This window comes from Cervus canadensis, chromosome X (genome assembly GCF_019320065.1).
Source record: "Cervus canadensis isolate Bull #8, Minnesota chromosome X, ASM1932006v1, whole genome shotgun sequence".
Classification (NCBI taxonomy): Eukaryota; Metazoa; Chordata; class Mammalia; order Artiodactyla; family Cervidae; genus Cervus; species Cervus canadensis.
The window spans coordinates 44,127,604-44,151,028 of record NC_057419.1 but is presented as its reverse complement, the minus strand read 5'-3'; the positions used below and the strand labels follow the sequence as shown (position 1 = coordinate 44,151,028).

At 40.9% G+C, this 23,425-nt stretch overlaps 1 long non-coding RNA gene across 2 annotated transcripts; it reads right to left on the bottom strand.

Annotated features, from left to right (window-relative positions):
* Positions 1–618: 618 nt before the first annotated feature.
* LOC122435338 lies at positions 619–18,756 on the bottom strand. Of its 2 annotated transcripts, none has more exons than XR_006267639.1 (2): positions 18,559–18,756; positions 619–2,540 (listed from the first exon to the last, which is right to left on the bottom strand). It is a non-coding gene; the product is annotated as an uncharacterized LOC122435338 (long non-coding RNA). The 2 variants fall into 2 exon arrangements; XR_006267640.1 differs by lacking the exon at positions 18,559–18,756 and adding an exon at positions 2,735–2,780.
* Positions 18,757–23,425: the final 4,669 nt, after the last annotated feature.

The window sequence follows — 23,425 nt, the reverse complement described above, 5'->3', positions numbered from 1 at the left end:
AGAGAAAGTGGAAAGTCTGGGTTTTAACTGCAGAATCAGGAAAAATATCTGTGCCTTGTTCAATCAAGCATTTGAGGCCAAGCAAATTCCTTGGGAAAGCTTAATTTTTTTATTACAAATTTATGAGTTTGGGGATGAAATGTCTTAGGGTCCTCATTGCTAAGCCAGAGGAATCAATATTTTTCTGTTAACAGGCAAGCTGTCACATAAACAAACTAGCTGAAAAACCTCCTATTAGCAGTTAAAAAAAAAGTCTGCTCCAGAGGCCAACCAAAGGCAATTCTTTGTGGTATTTTTTAGTTTCATATGCTTGGCTAGCAAAGTTCTCACCAGTTTCTGTTTTAGAATCTGTACCACTGTTCCATACCTATTTGAGAGAGTCTGATTTCACCTGGCTCTCTACTATCTTGTAATTTGTTGGTTCAAGAAGAAAGCTTGTCTTCTCTGTTACTTGCAAAAGAGGAATTTGAGGCTTTACATTGGTTCCATTTATCACATCCTTTCTCTTTCTCCTTGGAGTTACAAATATAATAGATCATAAAGTCTCCTGGCAAGGCTTAGGTTATAACTTTTCAGGTTAGAGAGGAAAAGAAGACACTAAACAGGCTTCTCATTCACAGAGCTGTTTCAGTGTCCCTCTTATATTTTGTTTTCACCCTTCTGAAACATAAAATAAGAGCAGTACATTATCATTATTAAATGGAGATAGGAGTAAATGATGTTAAGATACTTTGCTGTACATTGAATATGCTGACTTATCATCCCATTACCCTTGGACTTACCCTCACTTTGAACAAATTGAATAGTCAGTCATTCATTCAATGAATACTAGTTCAACCAATACCAAGTGCCAGGCACCATGCTAGGTGCTACGGATGAAATAACTTGAAGGTACAGTCCTTTTCCTGAAAGGAAATGCCATGTGAATGCCAAGCATTTCACATGTGAACTGATATATAAAATGTGATACACATACAACCTTTTTAGAAACAATTTACTGCATATAACAAGATACTCCTCTGTGTGTCTGTGTTCCTATATGTGCTCATGTGTATCTTTCAGCTCTTTGTTACAGCACAGTTCTGATAAAGAGTTTTCCAGGCCATTCATCAAAGATGGCTGTGTATCACCTCCAACAGAATCAATTGCATGGAAATGCTTGGAAAAATGCAGTCTTGGGCCCCATTTCAGTTCTAATGAGTCAGAATTTCTGAGATGCAGGGCCTGTGATTCTGAACACTAACTCTGTTCCTGTGTAGCTCTGGGGACATCAAGTTTTAAAAAGTGCTGGTGTATAAACAAGTTTCAAGAATGACCTCAATTTGTAAAATGTGAACAGGCTCTGGGACGTAAGGGCAGAAATTCCTGGGAAAGACATATGAACTTTGTGGAGCCGGTGGTGGCCCAGGGGCACTGTCCCTGAAGTGGTACTTCCATATTACCAGGGAAGGACAGAAATGTTAGCTGGAGAGATGTCTACTCAGTAGAGAGGGGCCATGGAAAAGAAAGGCTTAGCTATGGGGAAATGAACACTCAGTTCTCACCCTACTTCTGTTGCCCCCAAATTTGTGTATCTGAATGGTCACTTCTCTGATAGTTACCCTTAATATTTTGAATACAAGGCCAAAATCACAAAAATATACTTTGACCACCTCAAGTGTAAATCAGTGAGGGGCCAATGAGACAGCTTCATGTCAGTGGATGGAGCATTTAACAAACACAAAGGATTCAGCTTGTTTTCCCCACTCCCATTTCTCTTTTTGAAAGTAATATTCTCTTTATTTGGCTAGAAGTGGGAGATCTAAGTGGCTTGCATTTACCACCATTCTTCTGGCCAAAGACTAAGTAATAACTCCCCATACTGTTTCTTCTACTGAGTCCTGAAGTAAGTACTGGAATGTGGGAGAAACCACTGTGGTATGAATCCTGGCCCAAAGGCCATATGAGAGGCCTACTAGCTACGCTTCCCTCAACATTTAATTCCCCTTTTAATGGGGGAAATTGTGGGCTAAGAACTACTGGGATTCTTATCCAGTGTTTACATTGGACAAAGAAAAACAGTAACTGTTGCCACGGCAATAAGATTTCCTCGGAGAGGTTTTTTTTTTTTTTTTTTTCTTTCCTAACTTGACTGACTTAGATGGAAATATCTGCAGCACCACCACCCTTATATCACAAGAAGAGAGCGACACTGTGTTCATTACCTATGGCTGCATAACAAATTACCCCAAAACTTAGTGTCTTCCAATGACAAACATTTACTACCCCCTGCTTTCTGTGGATCTGGAATCTGAGAGCAGCTAAACTGGGTCCTCTGACTCCAGATCCCTGGTAGGCTGCAATCAAGGTGTCTTGCCTCTGTGAGGATCAAACTCTAAGCTCACTCACATAGTTCTTGGCAGGATTCCATTTGGGTAATTGTTTGATGGTTCAGGTTCTTGCTGGCTATTGGCCAGAGACCACCTTTAATTTCTCGCGATGTGGAAATATCCATAGGGCAGTTTACAGCATGGCAGTTTGCTTCCTCCAGAATGAGGACTCTGAGAGAAAGAGACAGAAGGATTTCTGTAACCTCAACTCACAAGGGACATCTCTTGACTGCTGCCATTAATTAGAATAAAGCTTCTAGGTCCAGCCCACCCTCAAGGGGAAGGGGTTACACAAAGGCATGCATTCCAGGAGACAGAAGCGCACTAGGGGCCCTCTTAGAGGCTAACATAGGCTCTTGACTCACTTTGTTTGTTGTTGTTGTTCAGTCGCTCAGTCATATCTAACTCTTCACAACCCCATGGACTGCAGCATGCCAGGCTTCCCTGTCCTTCACCATCCCCTGGAGCTTGCTCAAGCTCATGTCCATTGAGTCAGTGATGCCATCCAACCATCTCACCCTCTGTCGTCCCCTTCTCTTCCTGCTTTCAATCTTTCCCAGCATCAGGGTCTTTTCTAATGAGTCGGCTCTTCGCAGCAGGTGGCCAAAATATTGGCGCTTCAGCTTCAGCATCAGTCCTTCCAATGAATATTCAGGACTGATTTCCTTTAGGATGGACTGGTTGGATCTTCTTGCAGTCCAAGGGACTCTCAAGAGTCTTCTCCAACACCACAGTTCAAAAGCATCAATGCTTCGGTGCTCAGCCTTCTTTATGATGCAACTCTCACATCCATACGTGACTACTGGAAAAACTATAGCTTTGACTAGACGGATCTTTGTTGGCAAAGTAATGTCTCTGCTTTTTAATATGCTGTCTAGGTTGGTTATAGCTTTTCTTCCAAGGAGCAAGCGTCTTTTAATTTCATGGTTGCGGTCACCATCTGCAGTGATTTTGGAACCCAAGAAAATAAAGTCTGTCACTGTTTCCATTGTTAAGCCTTACAAAAATGTTTCTTCCAAGCCCAGATAGTGGTTTGTCAGTCAGTGAGCAATATCTGTTGTGTATTTTTTCTTTGTAGGAAGTGTTTGAATAGTATAAAATATGCTTGAATATTTCCTAAAGCATTTGCGCTGTCTTCTCCTGTTATAATACATGGAATTTATATTCACTTTTAGTTTTATTTACTCTATAGTTATAGAATGTAGAAAGTAAAAGTGATCAGATGACATGGAATGATCTAGGTAAACAAGTTAGAGAAGTCTTCATAAAGTACATAAGGATTATCTAGAAGGTATTATCTAGAGGTAGTATAGCACAGATCTTGAGAATATTGACTCTGGAATCAAGGAGTTTTAAATTCAAATCCTGACTTAGACACTTCGTGGTGTGATTTTGGGCAAGTAAGTCAATTTCTCTGTCTCAGTTTATTTCCCTACATAATGAGGGTTAGAAACAGTTCCTGCACCAGAGAGTTATTGTAAGGATTACATAAAGCCAGGCATTTGAAAGGAAGAGGACTTAATCTAGTACACAATTGGTACTCAATAAACACCACATTATGATATGATTTACTGGGGTCTTGATGTAGGTTCGAGATCACTAGATTACTTCTGATAGAGGAATCTGGAATTGAGTGCACCTACTACTATTAGTTAGAACTCTCTATGCTGTGATTTTACATTTTCCTTTATTTTTCCCATTATACCAAGAATTTGATCATGCTTTGATGTCTATAAAGAATACATTTCACCTGTTCCTCTCAAAATTATCTTCTCTTGGGGGTTAATCCTTACAGGTTTTACATCGCCATTATAGTTTTATGGAAGCCCATTTTCAGGTAAATATGATGTATTAGAGGGAGAATTCTTGCCTCCACCAACTTTTAAGAGTGATTTATGTACCGTGACAGGTTAAAATGAGCTGGTTTCCCATGCTGATACAAAACAGGTATTGGGAATTTTGTCCTTCCTGGTCTCTGACTCTGCTCACTTAAAAGGTGATTTATTCTGATCCACTTCTCTATTTTTTTCTGACTTGGCCATTATTTTCTCATGAGTAGACATCATTCTCAGTTTTCTTACTGCTTTTGTCCAGAGGGGCAAGTCTTCAGAAATCATTGGCCAAACCCTCCTAACTTGATTTCAATGAGGTTTTGTTTATTTCCTGCCAGAAAGTTGGTGTTTATATTCTCTTTTAAGTTTATGCCAGCCCCCATCATGGGATTTTTTTTTCACCCCATTCTTCCTCCACCACCACACCTCTATTTCCACCTGTATCTGGTACCAGCCAGAGTGAGCTGATGGGGACTAAAGACTGCTTTTGTGCCTTTGTGTTCCTGGGAACTTTGTAGCTCAACATTCATGTTTATTTGCTCCTGTGAGTTCTTGTTAGTTTGAAGCCTTTGGTTGCCTGGGGCATAGGAAATAGCATGTGTTTTGATTGATAGCTTGGAGTTGTAATAGATAATTGATGCCGCTCATCCTCAGCCAGTTACTGCTACCCAAACGGTACAGTTTTGTATGACAAGAATGGCATTCTGTTAAAAGAAAAGAAAGCCTGATATCAGCAGGTTACTCTTGGAAATAGGTATGCTTCCAGGTTTTTCTTGAAAACGGCAGAATGGACTTGAGTACATACACTCTCTGCCTAACATGGCTGAAGAATTGAAAACCAGTCAGCCTCTTCTTGTCAGGCTCTTCCTCCCATGGGAATTTTTCAGGCAAGAATACTGGAGTGGGTAGTCATTCCCTTCTCCAGGGGATCTTCCCAAACCAGGGACTGAACTCAGGTCTCCCGCATTGCAGGAGGATTCTTTACCATCTGAGCCACCAGGGAAGCCCCGAGTCTCATCCTATGTGTAAACAAACAGGGAGGCTGGAGTGCCAAAGAAATCAACAAGGACGTCACACTAACCCACATGTCAGGCTCCGAACCCAGTACTTTGCCTGGTGAGCACACCTAATCTTCACAACAACTTGAGAAGTCAGTATTACTATCCGTAAACTACAGATGGGAAAATTGAGGCCCAGACAGGGTTCCAGACTTACACAGACATGGTTGATCTAGGATTCAGCCTCAGCTCTGTCTGAATCAGAAGATAAACTCCCACAATGCTGAACAGAAGGGCACTGCAATGGTCAACATTGTAGAGGCCAAGCTACATATCCAAGTAATACCAGCTAAAATCTATATAACACTTCCAAAGTTCCAGACATGATTTTAAGTTTGAATTAATTAAATCCTCTTAACAACCCAGCGAGGTAGTTATTATTATTGTCCCTATTTTACAGATGCGAAGCATGAATTGCTTAACACCATAGAGCTTCCAAGTGGCACTGCCGGAATGTAAAAGCAGGCATGTGGCTTCTTTGTCTCAATCATGCACCTAACTTCTTATACTTTTCAGAATATTCAATCAATTAATCAGGTTTTTTTAATCCATAAGTAAATTAATTGCTTATTTTTAGAAAACTGGGTAGCTGGCCCAAAGTTAGATGAATAAAGAAAGATCAATGCTGCCAATATATGCAGAAAGTTCACAGGAAAAAATAAGTTGGCAGTCTCTCGATCTTAGTTCAGTTCAGCATCCCTAAGCATTTCATTAATCAGGTTATTAGCAAAGCCCTTTGCTTCAGTTATCTGTTGCTATGTAACAAGCTATCCCCAAACTTCATGGATGGGAAAAAGTAATCATTTTATTTTGTTAATGATTTTAGGAGTCAGAAATTCAGGGAAGGTTTAAAAAAAAAAAAAAGAAATTCAGGGAGGGTTTAGCTGGGCCCTTCCTGAACCGATGCAGCATTAGTTGGGATAACTGGGGCTAGAGCAACTTCCAAGGTGACTTCTTCATATACATGCTTGGTGCTTTGTTCTTTCTCTTTCCCCGTCTCTCTGTCTTCACATGGGATTTCATCCTCCCTGTGGCTTGGACTTCTCATAGTATGGTGCCTTCAGTGTTGTGATACTTCTAACCTGGAGGCTGGCTTCCAGTATGTAGGAAGAAGAATTTGCCAGGCCAACTAATGACTTTGCTTAGAATTGGCAATGTCACTTCTCCCATATTCTAAAGATCTAGACAGTCACTGGGCCTACAGATTTAGAAGGTAAAGAAATAGACTCCACCTCTTGCTGAGTCTGGAGCAAGGTCACATTGCAGAAGAATCTGTGGGGTGGGCCATTTTTGAACAATGTAATCTGCCACACCCTCTTCCCTAGTGCAATCAGTCATGGTGTAGAGACTTAAATGTCACAAACAGAATCAATCTGCTAAAGGAATTGCTGTTTGCCTCACAGTGCTGTGTCATTTATTTCAGCACTGCAATCCGAGAGAATATCTTTCCATAATATATAAAGGCATGTCTTGTACATTGAGTCGACGACAAAGCAATTCAATAGAGTTTCTTGATGAAAGGAAATGTTATAATTTTTGATGCTCAAGAAAATTATCCAGCAAGAGAGACCCATTCTTCACCAAGATTTGAAATAACTTTCAACAGAATGTAAAATCTATTGAGGGCAGGGGTCAGAGATGAGACACAGTTTGTTTTATGGAGTAAGTGTTGTACATAAGCCAGAGACTTAGACCTTTTGTCATCTGGACTGGCATAACATGGAAGTCTATTGATTAACCTGGGTATATATCAACCATCCTGGTACAGGGAGATGTATATTTATGCCTTCAAGGATGTGAAATGCAGATAGTTAGACTGCCTTTGAAAGATGATGCCAATCAAAACCTGTTAAATTCAGTCCAAGAGGTATGAGAGCAGGTCACATGATCCCACTTCACTATCAACATGCTTTTGCACCATGTGGTATTTTTTAGTAATGTGTAGTGCTGGCTCTGGATTCCAAATGGAGGTATCTCTGATGTGTTGAATCCATAATTGGTAACCACATTTTCAATCTCATTTTTACAAAATGTTATTTGTCAGTGTTGTTACAATTACCAAGTATTCATCAAGATACCAAGATACCATTCATCATAACTTTATTAATTCATCATGTGGCTATAATCTACACTAAATTGGCATAATTAACTTTGCTACCATCACTATTCTTTTGTGTGTTTAGTAAGCAGTGATACTTATCCAATATACTTGTACTGTTGGATACTATGTGTTGTTACAAAAGACTACAGGAAACTTGGGACGTGGCTGGTTTCTCATACTGGGTATCAGGATTCAGGCCATTACTACTGTCAGAATTATGTATCTTCAGGAATTTTGTAATAGCATTCTCAAGGCACTGTGTGAGAACTTAGGAACTCACAAAGATAAACGAATCCATTTCTGCTGGATCCAGATCTTGCCTCACTTCACATGAAGAATAGAAGTATATCTGTTTCTATAAGCCTAAGGTGAAAAATAAAATCTTCAGCATTTACTCAGACAAGGTGTCTTTAAACCAAACACATTGTCCAAGTTTTCTCAGCTACACTGATTATACCTTCCATTTATGCTCAATGATAAGAGTAAGTTTGATGTGATTATGTGGGCTCTTCAAAGAACAAGGCATTTAAACAGAACTATCCCTTTTTTGGGCCATTTGAAAGTTGCTTTGTGTAATTTTGAGGGGAGGGTGTTGCATGATTGGACCTTAGCTGTCCTTTAACAATCATAATCAGAACCACTTAAACACTCATTCATCAAAGATCAGTTTAAGTAAAGGACCTTTGATAGGAAATTCTATTCACCCTGGACTTGGCCATTGTTCTATGGATATTTTGCATTCTTGGATTCTGACTGTAGCCTGGTGCTTTGATGAGATCTGATCCAGGGACCAATAAATAATGACCTGGTTAAAGAAACTAAGGAAACCCTTAAAGAAGATTGAAAACATGAAGATATCTTGGAAAAAAGGGAAATTAAATATCAGAATGCCCATGGCTTCATATCACTGCAGCTGGTATACACTCTACTCAGTAAGTATCTGTTGTAGGTCAGGTTCCCAAGAATTAGGCTCTGAGACAGAGATTTCTGTGAGGAAGGTTTATTGTGGAGTGCTTTGGGGATTAACAACTGTGGGAGAACAGAAGCAGGTTTGGGTAGATGGAGCCATTGAATTGAGAAGCAATTACAACAAAGGCCTTAGCCAATCCTGTGGGGGAGATGAAGACCTAGGATGGCCCTGAAGAATTGTTCCAAAATGCATCAAGCGGGAGAGGTTTTTATATATTCATCTGAGCAGTCATTGGATCCTGGTCTCTCATAGGAAGGACCCATAGGAAGGGGGTCTGACCTTATTGAGGCAGATGTCTTCAGCAGAGGATAATTTCTAGAGTGGGCTAACAGCTAAAGGCTTTTAGCTGCCAACAGTCCCCAAAGTTGAGAAAACAAGTGCTTTGGCCCTCAGGTAGCATCTTAGCAGTGCATGACAGCATGCACTACAGTTCTTATAAAGTAAAAAGCAAGTACTCCTGCAACAATTAAGATATTTGGGTCTTTCTGGGTCTTTATGCCTACTGAGTTCTTATTCTACAAATGTTACTCATTCCTGAGGTCCTTTGTGATATACCAAAAGAAGACATTTTAGGAATACCAAGCAATTGTTGATTTCTCAGCCTATCAGTGTGTTTTCATGAATATGTATTATTTTTTTCTTACAACTCATGCTCACCTTAAGGGGAAAAATCTCTGATAGTTCTGAGGTCATTGATTGCTTTCTATTCAAGAACAACAACATCTGCATAACTAAAACCCCACACAAATTGAGAAATAAAAACCTACTGTTATTTCAGGATTCTGACACTTTATGACAACCCCATTGTCATGTCTTCACAATTTATAATAATTCTCTTACTTTTTTTCATTTATTTTTTGCTTATTTATTTCAGTGTATTATTTATTTACTTATTTATTTCAGTGTATTATTATATAGTATGTATGATGTGCCAGGCACTGCTCTATGTTCTTTGCAAATATTAATTCATTTAATTCTCATAATAACCTGATGAATTAGGTAAAATTATTAAAGTCATTTTACAGATGAGCAAACTGAGGCACAAAGAAGATTAAGTAACTCACCCACCTCGTTAGTAGTAAAGCTGAGATTTCAACACAGGTAAGTCTATCTCCATCTAGTCAAGGCTATGGTTTTTCCAGTGGTCATGTATGGATGTGAGAGTTGGACTATGAAGAAAGCTGAGCGCTGAAAAATTGATGCTTTTGAACTATGGTGTTGGAGAAGACTCTTAAGAGTCCTCTGGACTGTAAGGAGATCCAACCAGTCCACCCTAAAGGAGATAAGTCCTGGATGTTCATTGGAAGGACTGATGCTGAAGCTGAAACTCCAGTGCTTTGGCCACCTCATGCGAAGAGTTGACTCATTGGAAAAGACCCTGATGCTGGGAGGGATTGGGGGCAGGAGAAGAAAGGGATGACAGAGGATAAGATGGCTGGATGGCATCACCAACTCAATGGGCATGAGTTTGAGTAAACTCCAGGGGTTTGTGATGGACAGGGAGGCCTGGCATGCTGCGATTCATGGGGTCGCAAAGAGTCGGACACGACTGAGCGACCGAACTGAACTGAACTGAACTGAAGTCTATCTCTAGAGTCCCTGTTCCTCATCCTTATGCTATGCTCCTTGATGTTATCTAATGCTGAGGCCATGAGTCTTCTGATATCCCACAGGAAAGAAGAAGTAAGCTCTTGAATATGAGATTTCCATTTCTCACCTCTTAGAGCTGATCAAATGATATGTTAATCCTTTGGGATCCCAGACAGTTCTGTCTCTCAAATGTACATTGTGTACGTAATGTGTGTGTGTTGGAAGGAAAGTGGTGCTGGTGTTAAGGGCATAAGCAGAGGATATAAATGAAAGACTTTTGCACAGATGAAATTGATATATATATATATATTTTTACTGGAGTATAGTTGCTTTACAATGTTGTGTTAGTTTCTGCTGTATAGCAAAATAAATCAGTCACATGTATACATATGTCCACTCCTCCTTGGATTTCCTTCCCATTTAGGTCACCATAGAACACTGAGTAGGGCTTCCCAGGTGGCCCGGTGATAAAGAATCCACCTGTCAGTGCAGGAGATGCAAGACACTCAGGTTCAGTCCCTGAGTTGAGAAGATCCCCTGGAGGAGGAAATAGCAACCCACTCCAGTATTCTTGCCTGGAAAATTCCATGGACAGAGGAGCCTGGCAGGCTGCAGTCCATGGGGTTGCAGAGTCTAACAGGGTTGAATGACTGAGCACAGAACATTGAGTAGAGTTCCCTGTGCTATACAGTTGGTTCTTATTCATTATGTCTTTTATACATAGTAGTGTATATATGCCGATACCAATCTCCAAATCCATCTCACCCCCCCTTTCCCCTTTGATATTCATATGTTCTCTATGTCAGTGTCTGTTTCTGCTTTGCAAATAAGTTCATCTATACCATTTTTCTAGATTCCACATATATGTGTTAATATACCGTGTTTGTTTTTCTCTCTTTGACTTACTTCACTCTATGACAATCTCTAGGTCCATCTGTCTCTGCAAATGGCACGATTTCCTTTTTATGTCAGAGTAATATTCCATTGTATATATGTACCACAAAATTGATGTTCTTATTCTAAAAGGCAATAATCACACAGTTCTGCCAAGATTATACCCTAGAATATCATGGACATCTACATCAGAAGTTAGGAGGACTAGTCTAAGAAAGATTGGTCTAAGATTACTCCTGATGAGAAAAATTTAAGGACAGAACTTAAATCAGTTTTATCCAGTTCAGTTTAATCTGAATAGCCTATCAAAACAATCTGCTTTCCCAATCTCTGCTAAAATCAGTTGAGTGAATTACTTAACCTTCTCTGTGCCTCAGTTTACTCTTCTGTAAAATAACTTCTCATGTGAAGTTAACTTTGGTCAAGAACGTGTAACTATGGTAAATTTTTTTTTTAATTATGCTCAACTCCTTTACAAAGTATCTTGGAGTTCTTCCAATCTCACCTTAAATGTCAAAGATATGCACCATTTATTGTAACATATATTGCCAACTACATTCATTTCTAATGATGGGGTCTTACTTACCACTCTAATGTTATGCTTTTTGGAAACAAATTTTTTTCAGAACTGTGAACCTCCTTAGATATGGGTGAAAAGACATTTTGCCTGAGCTTTCATTACCTGACATGCCATTCCCCCTACACGCCTAAGACCTGGTCTTGCCATTTGACTAATGGGGCAGCATGGCAAAATTTGCTTTCAGGCTCTCCATCCTGTTTAAGCCACAGATTTGAGGTGCAATAGAAAAAGTGCAGATGTTGCTTTGCCCAGACTTATATCTCTCTATGCTGAAAAACTGACAAAGTTGTTTCCTGCCCTAATGATTGTGGACAGAGGATCTGGGTGATAACATAGTCTAAATCACAGAAGCATTTCTCACAGGTGAGTATGACAAAAAAGAACCAAGAATGTTGATATGGATTTCTTTTCTAGCCACACAACCTGAAAATTCCCCAACCATGTATTGAATCATTCACCCATATCAGCATCCATATTCACTGGAGTAATGCACAGCCACAAACTAGCCCATAAGAAGGCCACCTTCAAAGTAATCTCTCCTTGCTTATTAAAGTGGGACTCCCCAGATCATAGAAGGTCCATGGACATATCATTAGAAGTTTGTGAATGTTCTGTGAAATTCTGCTAATTCAGTATTTCAATTTTGATGGTAATGAAAAAGTATTAAATTAAGCATCATCCATATAACCCCACTAACTAATTACTGGTGAGCCGTGTTGCTGTGTTTCAATGCCTCTATATGTGATGGAGTTTATGTTGATGTTACACAACCACTGTACTGTCATTACCTCTATTAGGGTTCTCCAGAGAATCAATCAATAGGGAATAGATAGATAGAAGAGGGAATTTATTATAGAAATTGGCTCAAGTGGTTATGGAGGCTGAGAAGTCCCACAATTTGCCATTTGCAAGCTGGAAGACTGAGAAAGTCCCAAAGGCCTGAGAACCACAGGGCCATGGATGTAATCCCAGGAGTCTGATCATTTGGAGTCTGATCAAAGGAGCTCTGCGGTCCAAGGGCAGGAGAAGATGGACATTCCAGCTTAAGAAGAGAAAATTTGCCCTTCTTTTTCCTTTTTTCCTTTTTGTTTCATTTGGGCCTGTGGAGGTTGTATGTTGCCCACCCACATTGGTGAGGGTGAATCTCTCTACTCAGTCTGCTGAATCAAATGCTAATCTCTTCCAGAGAAACTCTCACAGACACACCCAGAAATAATGTTTTACCAGCTGTCTGGGCATCCTTGAGGTCAGTCAAGTTGACACACAGTTAACCATTACATTAAGTATTAGTCACTCAGTCGTGTCTGACTCTTTGCGACCCGATGGACTGTAGCCTGCCTAGCTCCTCTGTCCATGGGATTCTCCAGGCAAGAATACTGGAGTGGGTTGCCCTTCCCTTCTCCAGGGGATCTACCTGACCCAGGGATTGAACCTGGGTCACCTGCGTTGCAGGCAGATTCTTATTGGCTGAGCCACCAGGGAAGCCCCAACCATTACATTACATAATTTTTTAAAAAAGAAAAATGGATGTAATAAGAACATCTTTAGCCTCAAGTAAAATACTAATGATCTAACAGCCACCCAATAAAAGCAAAGGTTTCATAGTGGCTTTAAAAAAAAGGAAAAATGGTGGGGAAACTGAGTTGTCCTATGGCAAGTGGCAATGAAAGATCGCTAAACTCAAAAGCACCCGTCCTTATAACAGAACCATTTAGAAACAGGCTCACCTCTGCCTAAGAAGTTTCACACCCACTGTTCCCTCTGGAACACTCACCACTGCCTCCCCCCGCCCCAAACAATACCCAAATATTCACTCTCCCACTTTCTTCAAGTTTTTATACCAATGCCACCTTCTCTTTGAGGTTTTTCTTATATTGCAAATTGCAACTCCCTTGCCCTGCACATCTTCCTCTCTCCTTCCCTAGATTTTTCTCCTTAGCACTCATTTTCATCAGAAACACTATATATTTCATTTATTTATTTGGTTTATTATCTGTCTTATCCCACTAGAATGTAAGTTCCATGAAGGTAGAAAAGTTTGTCTTACTCACTGACTTATCTGCAGCCGCCAGGAGAATGCTATTGGAAACAGGTATTCTGTGATTGCATGTTGAATGAATGAACAAATGCATGAGTGAATGAATATCTACACTGTGATTCCCAGTTTGACTTCATCACATTTACCTTATTTATCACATTAATGTTGTTAAATTGTACTTTGTCATTTTGTAGCTTTGCTTATATCTCATGTTTTAAGCTAGTTTGGATTTGCATTTGTACAATAACAATACCTATGAACAGATTTTTATACCTAGCATAATCTCCTTACATATTTAAATAATACAAGAAGAAATAAGTGAAGGTAGCACTTGTGTTTGTTTCTTTCCTTTTAAGAGACATCTGTACATTGTTCACATTCTAAAAGCAATATTGGATAGGAAGATGGCTGGCTGGTGAGAGTGTGAGGAGGGGTCCTGTTTGCTGGGGTCCTCTGTGATTCGATCTTTCTGTTAGATCTTTCCCCTCTCCCTGGCACCCTGCCTTGGGTAACAGGAATTGTTTAGAGCAAGAAACAGGACGTGGGCTGTTGAGTTGCATTTTTTTTTAATAAAGCACTGTTATGGAAGCCAGCTCCTCCCCTGCTCATTAGTGTTACTCAAAAATTGCAACAGCTTTAAGAATCCATCTTTTAAATAAGGTCTCACTTCTCTCAAATTGTAGCTATTGTAAAACACATTCAGAGGTTTATACGGCAGTGTATATTTTCCCCATTAAGCTGATGGGTATAACTACTTGGCGGTTGTTGAATGTACTGAAAAATCAATTGTTCTGGTGATGGTTTCCCCACCAAGTGTTCTAACCCAAAGTGTTTTGATGGTGTTAGCTCAGTGCTTCAGGTGCTTGCTAAGCGCTTTTTTTTTTTTTTTTTACCTTGAGCTATTTCTTTGATTATTCTAGAAGGCCCAAGACAGTGCTTTCAAATATAGAAGGAACTCTATAATTTCGACAGTATTTTATAAACAGCCATAGTCTTGGAGGAAGAAATGAAACACTGTATTCTGGGATTTAGAATACTCCCCCTCTGGCCACTCCCTAGCCCCAAATCAACCATGGATATCACATCTGATAATCCTCAAATCTCTCATTTAGCTATAAAGCAACTATTTTGTAGCTTAAGCCTCAGAACTATTTGTAGGAAATCGAACCATCACAAAATGGCAGAGAAAAAAGAATAGGATGCTTCAGCCTATATGTAGGAAATATGGATTACAGGTGAAAAATTTCCCCTTTCTCTCCTTCTGAGCACACAAAATCCATATAGCTACTGGCTTCTGTGGCTAAAGAAAGCCTGAATAAAACAATATTCGCTCATGAGCCTAACTACCATACCATGTCTTCCTGAGACCAGAGATTCTCCCTTGCATGTATGCATTATCTTACTACAGCATCAAATACAGGAAAAAATTTAATTATCCTAACATCATCTTTCAGGCTTCCCCAGTGGCTTAGTGGTAAAGAATCTGCCTGCAGTGCAGCAGACACAGGAGGCCCTGGTTTCATCCCTGGGTCAGGAAGATCCCCTGGAGGAGGGCAAGGCAACCTACTCCAGCATTCTTGCCTGGGGAACCCCATGGACAAAGGAACCTGGCAGGCTACAGTCCATAGGGTCACAAAGAGTCAGACATTACAGAAGCGACTGAGCATGCACACATGCACCATCATCCTTCAGGGCTGCAATATCATGTCCTATGCATCCAGTGAGACTCTTCCATCGTCTCTTCTTTTCTAAGTCCCCCTGGGACAGGTTGTTGCTGTTTAGTTGCTCAGTCATGTCTGACTCTTTGTGACCCCATGGACTGCAGTACACCAGGTTTCCCTGTCCTTCACCATCTCCTGAAGCTTGCTCAAACTCATGTCCATTAAATCAGTGACACCATCCAACCATCTCACCCTCTGTCATCCCCTTCTTCTCCTGCTTTCAACCTTTCCCAGCATTGGGGTCTTCCAATGAGTGAGCTCATCAGGTAACCAAAGTATTGGAGTTTCAGCTTCAGCATTATTCCTTCCAATGAATATTCAGGGTTGATTTCCTTTAGGATTGACTGGTTTGATCTGTTCATAGTCCAAGGGACTCTCAGGAGTCTTCTCCAACACCACAGTTCAAAAGCATCAACTCTTCAGCACTCAGCCTTAAGTACAGTCTTCCTTTTACTACTGCACTTCCCTTTTCTCAGTGTCTCTCCTAGAGGGTATGGGCTTTGAGAAATCTTTGCTTCACTGAACCCCCAGCCCAGCTGCATCATTACTGTAAGCTTACAGTTCCTTATAGCAAAGGGACACAGTCAACTCAAAGTCATCTGTAGAAGTCTTACTATGTGCAAGTCTTTATGTAAACATTTCATTGTGGCACGCATAATCTTTAGTTGTGGCATTCAAACTCTTAGTTGCAGCATGTGGGCTTTAGTTCCCTGACCAGGGATTGAACCTGGGCCCCCTGCATTGGGAGCTCACAGTTTTAGCCACTGGACCACCAGGGAAGTCCTCCAAACATGTTTCTTCTTCAGTGTCTAATGAGCTGTAACACACGAATCACACATTCTCATTGAACACTCTTGTCTTTGAGTATTTCCTTTTTAAAAAAAATTGAAGTATAGTTGATTTCCAATGTTGTGTTCATTTCTAGTGTATAGCAAAGTGATTCAGTTATACATATATATATTATTTTTCATATTTGTTTTCCTTATAGGTTACACAGGATATTGAACACAGTTTCTTATGCTATACAGTAGGATTTTGCTGGTTATCTTTTTTGCATATAATAGTGTGTATCTGATAATCACAAACTCCTAATTCACCCCTCCCCCACCCTCTTCCCCCTTTGGTGACCATAAGTTTGTTTTCTATGTCTGTGAGTCTGTTTCTGTCCATTGAGCATTTCTAATTACAATGTCCTAAAAATTTCTTTCCACTTGGCAGTAGCATTTCAGGATCCTTCCTGTTGCTGAAAGGATCATCGTGTCTGCACTTGATCTCCAGGCTGTTCCATTCTCCAAGTCTTTTTTATTTTACATTTCCTAATATTCACCAGAGGCTCATCTTGTCCTGTAACCAAACTTCGTAGCCCTGCTTCCTTCTATATTAGTTATCTGTTGCTGAATAACAATATTACCACAAACTTAGCAGCTTAAAACAATACACACTTATTATCTCACTGTCTATAGGTCAGGAATCCAGCATGGCTTAGCTGGGTCCTGTGTGTCATGAAGGGCTTCCCTGGTGGCTCAGTGGTAAAGAATCTGCCTGTGAATGCAGGAGAAGCGGGTTCGATCCTTGGGATGGGAAGATCCCCTGGAGAAGGGAATGACAGCCCACTTCAGTATTCTTGGTTGGGAAGTTCCATGGGTAGGAGACTGGCAGGCTACAGTCTATGGGGTCGCAAAGAGTCAGGCATGACTGAGTGACTAAATAACAACAACATTACATCATGAAGCCTGGGTGTTGGCCAGAGCTAGAGTCTCATCTGAAGCTCAAATGGGAAGGATTTGCTTCTAGTATAATTGAGCAGGATGTTATGGGGGCCTTCCCTGGACAGACTTCTCTCCCAGATCCTCTGCTGTAGCTCCTCTCTGAAGTACCTAGATAACAGCATCTGATGCACATTTCCTGAGTTGTTTTACAGATACTAACACTCCCACTAAATGGAAGATGGTAACTACGTCATGACTATGAGCCCCTAGACCTACTGGTGCCAAGGGGTAGATAATGTTAACACCTGTGAAACTGCCCAGTTATCTCACCATAGACCAATCAGAAAATTGTGCCCAAGCTGACCTTGTACCCTGGGACTCCCTTGCCTCACCTGGCCTTTAAAAATGCTTTGCTGAAACCCACTGGGGAGTTGGGGTTTTTTTTAGCACTAGCTGGCCCAGATGACTTGTATGGTACCTTACAATAAACACTGCACTTTCCTTCACCACAGCCCGATGTCAGTCAATTGGCTTTATTACGCGCAGGTGACCAGTCCCAAGTTCGGTAACTCTAGGTGTTAACACTAGGTAACACTAGGTGTATGTATTGTGACAGGATTCAGTTCCTTGGGGGCTGTTAGCCAAAAGACCACCTAAGTTTCCTTGACATGTGGACCTCTCCAACATGGTGGCTTACTTCATCAAATACAGAAAGGGAGAACATGTGCTAGGCCGATAAAAGTCACAATTTTATGTGGCCTGATTGTGGAAGGGCCAGCCCATCAATTCTCCCAGCAGTCGGAAGAAACTCACAGGTCCCTCGTACACTAGAGTGGAGGAGATCACACAAAGATATGAATAGCAAGAGGCAGGGAAAATTGGGGGCCATCTTGGAATCTCTCCATCACAATTGTTCTATAACCCAAAAATGATCTCTAAAACATAACTAATAGAAATTGAAAATGAGCACATTTTCCAAATCAGCCCAGCAGATACTATTGAAATCTTCATATTCCCCTCTGCACAAACAGTTTTAGTGCACCCTGGCCTGACTTCCAACTGCCAGCATCTATATCTCTTCATTTGAGACCTTCTCGCATGACAGGAGTCTGCTTTGTCCAGAGGATACATTTTTTTTTTCTTTCTTCCATTACGATGAACTGTTCTGAAATGCAATAGCTCATACAGCCTTTCTGAAGAGGCTTCGTAAGATCAGGCAATTGCTTCCACTAGTTGTGAAGCTGTGACTAGCTTGAAAACATGATCTCCTTTATTTGTGTCCTGCCTTCCTTACTTCAGGGAAGTACTTCTTCCCTTTCTCCTCACTCCGGGATTCTCGGATTTGCTCCCTCTGATAAAGTCACCATATAAGCTTTTTGCCTAAAATTCTGTTTCCTACATAGCCCAGGCTAAGACCTGTAAAATCCAATCATCAGAATTTGCCATTCAGAGGAATGAGGAAATAGTCTTGTCATCTCATTCCCAAACACAGAGCATTTTTCAAATACACTTCTCCCTGGCCTCAGGTATCTACTGGGTTATAAACTCTGCCCTGAGATTACCCTGAAATATTAATACTTCTAGTTCTCTTGGTCCCATTTTCCAATAACCAAGAAAGAACTGGAATCCTTCCTGAGGCCCCCATTCTAGCCCTGGGAAGCATGTTTATCAGATACATGATACTCTTTTTACTTACCTGGAGGGGATTCCTTTTGATCTTTCAGGGTCACAGTTCACCTTGTGAGTTTTAAAGCCACCAATGAAGAAAAAGTAGTTCTAGTCAAGATCCAATCTGAAGACAACACACAAAACAAAATGGAGAGAAAGGGCCCTCAGGCTGCTGAACACTTGTAAAGTAAAGCTCCAAAAAAATAACATAAGCAGGCCACACACAAGGAAGCAGGCAAACTTTGTTTTGCTGAGAGGACTCTTTTCCTTGGGTGAATTCCAAGAGGGAACAGGCGCCGAGTGAGTCATAGAATAAGTAGGGCAGAGTTTGCCTTTCAGGGAATGCGATCATGTAGGCGGAACTGTGGCCCCTGGAGGATGCTCAGCCTCATGATTTCCTGAATCCCAGACTATGTCAGGCAGAAGGCAGCCTGCAGAATTCACATATCCATGTGGATGGATGCTTTCTGGTTCTCTTCCCATGCCTGCCACAAACTGAGTTTTCAGAGGGAGTTCATCATTGTGTTTGATCAGCCATCTTAGTGAAACCTTAGGGGAGGCAGAGTTGAGTCTGAGGTTCTTAAGGGATACCCCCAATCTGGAGCAATGCCAAACTGTGGGGGCAAAGTAGAAATTTGAGAGATGTGAGTTGACAACAGCTCAATGGGATGCCATAGCAGGAAATCCAAAGGTAGGTCCTGAGACCAATGTACAGTGCCAATGGTAGGAAGTGCTTGAGAAGGAATTCAAGAAGGAGACAGTCTTAAGGGGAAAAGGAAAGGGACCCTGTACAGTGCGATCTTCAGAATGATGCTCTCTGCGGCTGGGTATTTATAGAACTGAGTGCATGCTCAGTTTCTCAGTCATGTCTGACTCTTTTGAAAGCCCCTGGACTGTAGCCAGCAAGGATCCTCTGTCCATGGGATTTCCCAGGCAAGAATACTGGAGTGGGTTGCCATGCCCTTCTCCAGGAGATCTTCCCTACCCAGCGATCAAACGTGAATCCACACTCCTTGCATCTCCTACATTGGCAGGCAAATTCTTTACCGCTGAGCCATAGGGGAAGCCCCTATGAAACTGGGCAGTTCCATGTGATTCAAAGGACCAGAGGCAGCAGAGATACTGCTCTAAGTCAAACAATATGTTATAGATTTCCATGTCGGAGACAGACTTATAGTCCAATACTTCATGATTTCAGTTTCAGTTCAGTCTCTCAGTCATGTCCGACTCTTTTCAACCCCATGGACTGCAGCACTCCAGGCTTCCCCATCCATCACCAACTCCTGGAGCTTGCTCAAACTCGTGTCCATCGAGTCAGTGATGCCATCTAACCATCTCATCCTCTGTCATCCCCTTCTCCTCCTGCCTTCAATCTTTCCCAGCATCAGGGTCTTTTCCAATGAATCAGTTCTTTGCAACAGGTGGTCAAAGTATTGGAGTTTGAGCTTCAGTATCAGTCCTTCCAGTGAATATTCAGGACTCATTTCCTTTAGGATGGACTGGTTGGATCTCCTTGCAGTCCAAGGGACTCTCAAGAGTCTTCTCCAACACCACAGTTCAAAAGCATCTATTCTTCGGCTCTCAGCTTTCTTTATAGTCCAACTCTCATATCCATACATGGCTACTGGAAAAAACATAGCTTTGACAAGACGGACCTTTGTTGGTGAAGTCATATCTCTCCTTTTTAATACGCTGTCTAGGTTGGTCCTAACTTTTCTTGCATGGAGTAAGCATCTTTTAATTTCATGGCTGCAGTCACCATCTGCAGGGATATTGGAGCCCCCAAATAAAGTCTGCCACTGTTTTCACTGTTTCCCCATCTATTTGCCATGAAGTGATGGGACCAGATGCCATGATCTTTGTTTTTTGAATGTTGAGTTTTAAGCCAACTTTTTCACTCTCCTCTTTCACTTTCATCAAGAAGCTCTTTTGTTCTTCTTTGCTTTTTGCCATAAGGGTGGTGTCATCTGCATATCTAAGGTTATTGATATTTCTCCCTGCAATCTTGATTCCAGCTTGTGCTTCATCCAGCCCAGCATTTCTCATGATGTACTTTGCATATAAGTTAAATAAGCAGGGTGATAATATATAGCCTTGATGTACTCCTTTCCCAATTTGGAACCAGTCTGTTGTTCCATGTCCAGTTCTAACTGTTGCTTCTTGACCTGCATACAGATTTCTCAAGAGGCAGGTCAGGTGGTCTGGTATTCCCATCTCTTTCAGAATTTTCCACAATTTATATGATCTGCACAGTCAAAGGTTTTGGTGTAGTCAATAAAGCAGATGTAGATGTTTTTCTGAAACTCTTTTGCTTTTTCTATGATCCAACAGACTTTGGAAATTTGATCTCTGGTTCTTCTGCCTTTTCTAAATCCAGCTTGAACATCTGGAAGTTCACAGTTCAGGTACTGTTGAAGCCTGGCTTGGAGAATTTCGAGCATTACTTTGCTAGCATGTGAGATGAGTGCAATTGTGCAGCAGTTTGAAAATTCTTTGGCATTGTCTTTCTTTGGGATTGGAATGAAAACTGACCTTTTCCAGTCCTGTGGTCACTGCTGAGTTTTCCAAATTTGCTGGCATATTGAGTGCAGCACTTTCACAACATCATCTTTTAAGATTTGAAATATGTCAATTGGAATTCCATCACCGCCACTAGCTTTGTTCATAGTGATGCTTTCTAAGGCCCACTTGACTTTGCATTCCAGGATGTCTGGCTCTAGGTGAGTGATCATACCATCATGATTATCTGGATTGTGAAGATCTTTTTAATATATGGTTCTTCTGTGTATTCTTGCCACCTCTTCCTAATATCTTCTGCTTCTGTTAGGTCCATACAATTTCTGTCCTTTATTGTGCCCATCTTTGGATGAAATGTTCCCTTGATGTCTTTAATTTTCTTGAAGAGATCTCTAGTCTTTCGTATTCTATTGTTTTCCTCTATTTCTTTGCATTGATCACTGAGGATGGCTTTCTTATCTCTCCTTGCTATTCTTTGGAACTCTGCATTCAAATGGAAATATCTTTCCTTTTCTACTTTGCCTTTAGCTTCTCTTCTTTTCTCAGCTATTTGTAAGGCCTTCTCAGACAACCATTTTGCCTTTTGCATTTCTTTTTCTTGGGGATGTTCTTGATCCCTGCCGCTTGTACAATGTCACAAACTTCTGTCCATAGTTCTTCAGGCACTCTATCAGATCTAATTCCTTGAATCTATTTGTCACTTCCACTGTATAATTGTAAAGGATTTGATTTAGGTCATTCCTGAGTGGTCTAGTGGTTTTCCTTACTTTCTTCAAATTAAGTCTGAATTTGGCAATAAGGAGTTAATGATCTGAGCCACAGTCAGCTCCTGGTCTTGTTTTTGCTGACTGTATTGAGCTTCTCCATCTTTGGCTGCAAAGAATACAATCAGTCTGATTTTGGTATTGACCATCTGGTGATGTCCATGTGTAGAGTCTTCTTTTTTGTTGTTGGAGGAGGGTGTTTGCTATGACCAGTACATTCTCTTGGCAAAACTCTATTAGCCTTTGCCCTGCTTCGTTCTGTACTCCAAGGCCAAATTTGCCTGTTACTCCAGATATTTCTTGACTTCCTACTTTTGCATTCCAGTCCCCTATAATGAAAAGGACATCTTTTTTTGGTGTTAGTTCTAGAAGGTCTTGTAGGTCTTCATAGAACTGTTTAACTTCAGCTTCTTCAGCATTACCATTTGGGGCATAGACTTGGATTACTGTGGTATTGAATGGTTTGCCTTGGAAACAAACAGAGATCATTGTGTTGTTTTTGAGATTGCATCCAAGTACTGCATTTCAGACTCTTTTGTTGACCATGATGGCTACTCCATTTCTTTTAAAGGATTCTTTCTCATAGTAGTAGATATAATGGTCATCTGAGTTAAATTCACCCATTCCAGTCCATTTTAGTTTGCTGATTCCTAAACTGTCAATGTTCACTGTTGCCATCTCCTGTTTGACCACTTCCAGTTGGTCTTGATTCATGGACCTAACATTCCAGGTTCCTATGCAGTATTGCTCTTACAGCATCGGACTTTACTTCCATAACCAGTCACATCCACAATGGGATGTTGTTTTTGCTCTGGGTCTATCTCTTTATTCTTTCTGGAGTTATTCTCTACTCTTCTCCAGTATCATGTTGTTCCACTCTTCTCCAGTATCATATTGGGCACCTACTGACCTGGAGAATTCCTCTTTCAGTTTCCTATCTTTTTGCCTTTTCATAGTGTTCATGGGGTTCTCAAGGCAAGAATACTGAAGTGGTTTACCATTCCCTTCTCCAGTTGACCACATGTTGTCAGAACTCTCCACCATGACCTTTCCATCTTGGGTGGCCCTACACGGCATGGCTCATAGTTTCATTGGGTTAGACAAGGTTGTGGTCCATGTGATGAGACTGGTGACTGTGGTTTTCAGTCTGTCTGCCCTCTGTTGGAGAAGGATAAGGGGCTTTTGGAAGCTTTCTAATGGAAGAGACTGACTACATGGGAAACTGGGTCTTGTTCTGATGGGCAGGACCATGCTCAGTATGTCTTTAATCCAATTTTCTGTTGATGGGTGGGGCTGTGTTCCCTCCCTGTTAATTAAGAAGTAGTACAGATGAATAGATTAGGTGTTTCTCCACCCATTCCAAAATCTGAGCACCTGAATCCTTTCTATGCCATTTCTATGTTCCATGGGCTATTCTTTGAAAAAAAAAAAAATTCTCTGTTGCTCAAGAGCAGAGGAAAGCATTTGTGGAGGTGGTGGTGGGGTGAAGAGTTGAAACAGATGGTTCCCATTCTTCTTGCCACTGATGAATTTATGATTAGAACATTCTAGAGTGCAATGTCCCTGGAGAACATGTGTGAGTGTTCATAGCACCAGTCATTGTTTAGAAAACTC